This window comes from Sinocyclocheilus rhinocerous, unplaced genomic scaffold (genome assembly GCF_001515625.1).
Source record: "Sinocyclocheilus rhinocerous isolate Xijiao unplaced genomic scaffold, SAMN03320098_v1.1 scaffold1159, whole genome shotgun sequence".
NCBI classification, from domain to species: domain Eukaryota; kingdom Metazoa; phylum Chordata; class Actinopteri; order Cypriniformes; family Cyprinidae; genus Sinocyclocheilus; species Sinocyclocheilus rhinocerous.
This window is the reverse complement of record NW_015634336.1, coordinates 401,197-409,076: the sequence shown is the minus strand read 5'-3', so window position 1 is coordinate 409,076 and position 7,880 is coordinate 401,197. Positions and strand designations below refer to the sequence as shown.

The window sequence follows — 7,880 nt, the reverse complement described above, 5'->3', positions numbered from 1 at the left end:
AAAAAAAAAAAACTGCTGCCCGCATTCTCCACCATTAATATGTGACTCACAATTACTTGACTGATGCAACTGTTTGGGTTATGTTGTGGTTTCACCTTACTTTGATGGTTCCTTTAACACATTCTGTTGACTATAAGTACGTTGCACTGACATGTCTACTAACTCTCACTAGAGTGTTAGAAGAGTGTTAGTAGACTGGTAGGGTTAGGGTTAGAATAAGTTATATAGTCAGTCTGTTGGGAGACCATTACAATAAAGAGTTAACAGATATTAAGCAGACAGTCTATTAATACTCTGATGAGAGTTAGTTGACATGTATGTGCAACGTTACTTATAGTCGACAGAATGTTCAAAATGGACCATCAAAATAAAGTGTTACCTATGTAGTTACTATTACTCTCATATCTTGAATTCAATTAGGCTGAATTACAAAATTTACTTTTTTTTTTGTAAACAGGCCAATGGCACCCACTACATCTATGATAACTTCATTCTGGGAACACCGAGGGCAGAAGTTCTCATTAGCAGAGAGAAGGTTCTGAAGCATTCTTTCAGCTGTGCTTACCCCCAAACACAAACACTTTCCATGAATGTGGAAATCAACCCATTGGAGAGGTGAGAGTCAATACACATTTCAGATGTACTACCATAGAGCTAGTGCAGATGTCAACATTTTCAGATTTTGTGTATTTTGTGTATGCGTGTGAACTAATTCTTTAAGCAGAAACATAAATAACAAAACAGGGTAATGATCTAACCTATCTAACCTTCATTTTAACAACATTGTGCACAAGAGCCTTCCAGCTAGTGAAGGCAGATATCGGGTTCGGATGATTCCATATCAGGATGATGAGTTTACCCGGCCCTTCACTGGTAGTGTAGATGCAGAGCTCAACCAGGAGATGCATGTGGAAGTTCGCGTTGAGGGGGTTGACAGTGGACAATTTGCCCTGGTGATAGACACTGATTACAGTGATTACAGTCTCCGCTGGGATCTCATGGTTCAAGAGTAAAGAAATGCTTCTTTTCTATTCCAGTCTTATGAGTCTTATGTCACTGTAAAACAATATTTAAAAAAAAAAACCTTTTGATCTGCACATAGATTGAATAAAAAAATTTAACATTTCCTTGTTAGGGATTCTTTGCTTTTCAGTATTTCAGTACTAAAGCACAGGGCGACTTTGGTATAGAATGTCTTGCATGAAAGAATTTAATTTATTGATTATCATTGACATTCTCAGGTGTCCCAATCCAAATGACGACACAGTGGAGCTGCTGCAGAACGGTGTCTCGTCATCCAGCCGTTTCTCCTTCAGGATGTTTATCTTCACTGCAAACTCCACTAAGCTTTACCTGCACTGTGCTGTTCACCTTTGCCTTCTGTCAAGCAATCACTGTTCAGTGGTGAGATGTGACGATTACAATATGGTTGTAAATGTAAAGGTTTTAGATTCTGTCACTGACAACCTCCTGTTGATCAAACAATAATCTAAATACTTGTAGGGAAATATCATCATCATCATCACCATAGCCCATAGTGATAAGGTTTAAGGCCTCGATATACTTCAAACGAAATCAAAGAACGAACTTATATGATGTCATTTCGAACGAAATCAGGCCGAAATGAAGTTCATTTCAGCAGTTCGAAACAACTGACCAAAGCGAACTTTCTGGGGGAGTTCGTTTTGGCTTCTAAACACCTTTGAGCTACCATTGGTCCGTGGCGATTATGCAATCGGTGGATGTGTTCTGGAACTCCACCTTCTTTGACATGCAATTTTTTTCCCGTTTGTTTCTCATTCAACGGAGGTAAGGCAGGAGAACAACATCTCCAAGTCACTAGCAACATAAATACACTGTGTCGAATAGCTGAGCTGCCATAAATATATCCGCACCTGTACAATCGCTCGCAGAGAGACTTTAAAGATTCAGAGAAAGCATTTAATTCCTTGAATGAAATTGCAACGAAGCTTGGTGTCGACGATCCGGAGTTATGCAAAAAGCGACGTAGAGAAACATCAGATGAAAGTTTTCCAAAGCCATGAAAAGAATGAAAGGAAAGAGTAAAGACATAAGGTAGCAAGTACCAAATACATGTGTTTCAAATAAATGTTACACCATACTGCTGCTGTTGTTGTTCTTTCAATAAGATAATTTAAAAGGTATACAATAAATGAAATGCCAAAAGAACATACAATAATCTGTAATCTGTCTTTTCTCCATCTGCGTTCAGCTTTCCTACAGGCCCATTTAAGAGCATGAGTTTCATCATTAAACCATGGCTGAGACTGAGGTTTAGACCTTTTAAGTCTGAGTGGAGCCACATCATTCATAATGTCCACACATACAGAATTAAAAACAGTTCCTCTATATCTAGAGAGGATCCAGAAGCCTCAATGATAGCAGGCCCTGGGCTTGCCTCATAAGCCTCAGCAAAACGCTTTGCTGTAATCTCATTTACAGGACGGAAATAACAGTCAACAGATCTATTATTCGAGATAACAGCTGGCAGATCAATATTAAACATGAGAGATCTTTGGTCAGATATACAGTTTTCCACTATGACCACATTACTAATGGACAGACCCATAGATAAAACTAAATCAAGAGTATGTCCATGTCTATGGGTAGCATCACATATAGACTGAGTTAGGTTAAAAGTGTCCACAAGATCAACAAACTGCTTTACTAATGGTTTCGATGGGCAGCATACATGGATGTTAAAGTCCCCGATGAATAATAGATTGTCAGTGGTCGACACAATAAAGAAAGAAAGTCTGAAAAGTCCTGAATGAAATCCTTGTCATATTTGTCATATTTTTTCCCCCGCAAAGTTCGAAGTACTGGCACGGGCTGCACAGGGTACACCGGTAGGAGCCACGTCCGTAGAAGCTGATAATTTGCACAGACTTCACGTACATTCCTCGCATTTCTTGCTAACCTTCCGCCGCGCTTTCCTCGTCTTTTGTGCCACTTCTTCTTGAAGAGCGAGCCGCAGTGCAGACAAGATAGCTCTGGCGGTATGGACATCAGGTGCTTAGGGAAATTATGGCCGCCAGAACCATACTGATAATCCACACAGTTTACTAAGGCTTGAATTTCCAGAAGTGTTGAGCGATCGTACCTCAGCACAGATAAAACAGAGTTCAAAAACATGGACAAAACTAGCATAACAGCACAAACAGTTAAAAAGCCAGGAACGCGACGGCTTGCCGTGCAACATGCTGGCACCATCTTCCTATTTTAAACAATATCACAATATTTAACAGTCCAAACAATGCTACACGTATGCCTGTCACGATCAATACTTTTTGTTGGGCGATATATTGTCACAGAAACAATTGGGATAAATGATATACAGTAATTTTAAAACCATTTCATGTCCATATGAACAAAAGGCACAGATGCCTCAACAGGCCTAATCTAATTTTCTAGAGACATTTTTTGTCTCTTTGTCTCAAGTTGAACTTCTTTTAACTTGAGCACCACGTGTTTATAACACTGTGTCATGCACGAGATGCTGCAAAAGATGTGAGTGCAACAACTCTAGTCTGACTAGAACATATTTACACAGAAAAACAATGGAAAAACAGTGCGGTGGAATGCAAAAATACATTCTGAATGTACTGCGCCATTGAGTACACTTGGACTTATTCATCCAAACTGTCTGTAGTTGTTAGGAAATGCCCCTTAAGAACAATGTCTATTTACTTTTAAAATCTCAAAATTAATCCTGTGAAAACCATTTTGTATTACGGTATTTTACAATCAAAACTTTTCATAATCTTGACAAAATACATTATTGTTGGAAAGGTCTGAGTCTCAATATTGAAAGAGAAATGTATACATTTGTGACATGCATCATCATCATCATCAACAACAACAACAACAACAAACAAACAAACAAATAAAATTCAAAAGCTTTTTTAGGAATTTGGGTTGTATATTTTGACACAGGCACACTTTTTATTATTTTAGCTGCTGACCAAAACATATTTAAGTTACAGTTATATAAAATATAAAAATTAAAGCCTTATGTCTGAATAAGTTATATTCCAAATTTGAAGTTGAAAAAAAAAAAGAGGTTTTAAGAAAATTTGTTTAGGCGTTATACCAAAAAAAGCTCTGTCATACATAGGGCTGGGTATCGTTCAAAATGTTTCGATATCGATACCGATACCGATACCTTGACTTCGATACCGGTTCCTGAACGATACTTTTTTCGATACCAATTTTATGAAATCAATTTTAACAAGATTACATTATCTAACAAAAAAAACTTTGGTTTTATTTTTCAGCTTGTTGATGTTTATACAAACTCAAAGACTCATCTCCTGAGCCACTGCACAAAGGAACAAAATAGTTTTAATAAAGCTCAAATAGTCTTCAGTTTACACATCTGTTAGGCGTTTTTCGATACTCGATGGTATCGAGGCAATTCGGTCGGTGCCTAAAAAGTATCGAACTCAATACCCAGCCCTAGTCATACACTATAGCAGTTCCGGCGGATGACGTATGACGTCGGCGTTGCGTGATTAGTGACGAAAGTGGAGAGAGAACAAAACAAAACGCCGGTCATGAATTAGAAGTACAAACCGAGGATTTGCAAAGAAAAATGTCGGAGGATTTAGATATAAACCAAGAGGAGACTGGTTGTCCTTTGCTAAAGTAAGGAAACTTTGCTTCCTTTGCTCCTATAAACAAACTCGTGAGACTAGCATATCTCAGAGGCGTGCGCGCTGCGCATACGTGCTGTGTCATTCACCGGAACTGATTCAGTGTATGACAGATACCGGAAGTGAGAAAAAAGTGTTTATTACGTTTCAAATATGGACATTTTTCTTACAAAAACACATGGATTCACTACAGGAGGCCTTTATTCACCCCCCGGAGCCGTGTGATGCACGTTTTATTATGGATGCGCGCGCTTTATTTGACGACTTGTGGACTGTTCAACTTCAACACCCGCTGACTGCAATGATAGAACTTGGAATAGCCAGGACAATTTTTTATATAACTCTGACTGGATTCGTCTGAAAGAAGAAAGTCATATACACCTAGGATGCCTCGAGGGTGAGTAAAACACAGCCTAATTTTCATTTTTGGATGAACTAACCCTTTAATACTTTACTATATTTAAGGGTGGATAATTTTATCAGTTGTTTATTATTCATGCAACAATACATAACTACAATAACTTTGTCTAGTGCTCTTATGAATGTTTATAGCATGATTTGTGAAAATTTAACTATACTGAATGACATAGCATAGACTTCTTCATGGCTAGTTTTTGCGTGTTTCATTTCATTCGGTAACCTACTTGTTCTACTGTCTTTCACTCGCTTCCATCTGAAGACGCTGAGAAAATGGCGGCTTCTCGCACTGGTGTCGTCCGATGTTAACGTGATATGCATGCTCTCTTTCACGTCCGCGTTTCCAACCCAGTGCCGCTGGGTAATAGATTAAGACCAATTTTCAACCCAGATAGGATTAAATCAACCCAACGTCCTTACCCAGCAATCTCAACCCAGCATTTGGGTTGAAAACCTACCCAGCCTTTTTTTTAGTGTAATGAACTTTTACAATGCGAAAATTACATTTATGTATTTTTTTTTTTCTAAAATAATTGCCTAGGCAAATATCCAGCGAATATTGAACCTAAAACTGCTTTTACAGCACTGAAAAAGCCTGCCTTTGAAGGATTCGTTTTTTCCAAAATAGGAAGGCAACAAAGTCCAAATCCAATGTTAGCTTCACTTCCTGTCTCCTGAGATGCATTCATCTAAACACGATTTTTGATTAAGCTGCCTCAACTGCCTAGTTGCATTACATGTTTAAAATTAAGAACATACCTACTGCTAAATACTTAATACTGAGCCTATATGAGCCATGTGGAACATTTTAAATCGATGCATATATATGAACAGAATTATAGACACTGTCCTGCTGGGGGGAAAACACAATAGAATCACAGTAAGTAGGTCATCTTCAGATCCAGCACTTTCAGGTCTGATGCTGGTAAAACTAGACTACACCGCTGGGTGGCGGTAATGCACTTATAAGTCTGCGATCCGCCGTAAACCAAGAAGAAGAAAGAAGACGTCATCACTAGCGCGCGCTCCCTCAGTCAGCGTCGAGTCTTGTGAGGTGAGCAGTTCATGGTATTTATCATATTTGAAACAGCTGTAAAACACACTTTACAAAGTATGTTTATGCAACAATATACGAGGTCGTTTCTGCCTGGTTTTAATTGAGTACAGCGCTTTTGTGTTTGTTGACTTAAACACTTACTAGAACAGCAGGCAACCAGCATGTGTGCAAAACATGTTAAGTTCATTCAGACCCGAGCGATTTTCTGTATGTTCGTGCGAATTATTATTTTTATGTTTATAGTGATACTGTCACTGTTACTGAATGTATTGTGATCTGTAAGGGTAATGGATGAGAACCGGTATCTCCTGTTGTAACGTTAGTTACTTTACATGGTTAAAATTAAGAACAGATTCTGCTGAATACTTCATACTGAATAGATAGTAGGACATTTTAAATCTTCACATAAATATGAACAGGTTTATAATATACACACTGGAAACATTACAATTTTTCATAGTGTTGCTCTTTCTGTTTAAAGAGTTTATCACTGTCAACTTCTGCTTGTATAAAACTACAACATGTTCATAATTTAATTACTTTACTGCTTTGAATGCAGTTATTAGGAAACCAAACTATATTTAGATATTGTGTGTTTTAGTGTAGTTATTTACCTGGAGTTAACGAAACTGGGAAAAGGTTACAAAAGAAAGAACAAATGTATAGAATGTGTGAATTACCACATATGTGATTGCAGTGTTACTGAATGAGCATGTCAAATTTTAAGTGTTTTTTTGTGTCAATGCTGTTACTTTTAATATAGTAATATATACATTTTTTCACTTACATAAATGCTTGAATGTGTAAATAATAATAAATAAATAATAATAAATTTCCACACAGAAATTAATGTTCAGTGAAGCTCTTCCCACAACAATCACAGCATCAGTGATTTCACCAATAAATGCTGGAATATTTCCATCAGCCTGAGCCTACAAGTGAAGATGAGCATCAAACCACCAGAAAGCGCTAAAATCTGCAAAGATTGAATTAATTAAAGACAACAGAGAGAGGATGAGAGATCCAGAACCCTGCAGAATGAAACGCACTGAAGAACAAAGAGGTTGGTGTTTATTCTTGATTCTTCATTAATGCGGCTGAAGGTTATAAAGCATCAAGCAGATTTAGATCTGTTGTAATAGGAACAAATATTTAGAGCTGTGCAATAAGATAGCAAAAACATAAAATAATATGGGAATTATTTTCAATGTAATTTGATAATTGTGTAGTTGAGCAAATGTATTTAATAGTTAGAAACATGGGATTTGTTCCTGCAATGTTTTTAAAATAATAATTTGAAGTAGGGCTGAAGCTATCGTCTATTTTAGTAATCGAGTATTCTACCGAAAATTCCATCGATTAATCGAGTAATCGGATAAGAAGAACTTTTTCTTTATTAAAGAGCAATACTAAATATACAAGAGAAAATAAGACAGGTCTCTTAAAATGAACAAGTAATTTGTTTCCTTTTTAGAAAAATGAACATTTTTATTGCTGAAATTGCATATATTAATAACTGCGAAAACTAAACCCATTTAGTGCATTTAATTGCCATAGTACATTCAAAATACACATACAAATATATAAAAATATAAAAATCAATTTCAAATTACTTTAAAAATGGTAAACATAGTACAACCAAAAACTAAGACATAAATCAGAGTAATAGTAATAAAAAAATAATAAGAAAACATAAATACCTAGCAACATAGCGAACTCTATTATTAAGA

The 7,880-nt window shown here is 36.7% G+C and overlaps 1 long non-coding RNA gene and 1 pseudogene across 1 annotated transcript in view; both read left to right on the top strand.

The window, feature by feature from the left end:
- LOC107745534 (pancreatic secretory granule membrane major glycoprotein GP2-like) overlaps positions 1-619 on the top strand; it is a 10,869-nt pseudogene extending 10,250 nt beyond the window's left edge.
- Positions 620-6,091: 5,472 nt separating this feature from the next.
- LOC107745523 (uncharacterized) overlaps positions 6,092-7,880 on the top strand; it is a 4,139-nt gene continuing 2,350 nt past the window's right edge. Inside the window, exons 1-2 of the long non-coding RNA XR_001640607.1 lie at positions 6,092-6,147; positions 6,994-7,213. This is a non-coding gene — a long non-coding RNA (uncharacterized LOC107745523). The remainder of the gene's footprint in view (positions 6,148-6,993; positions 7,214-7,880) is intronic.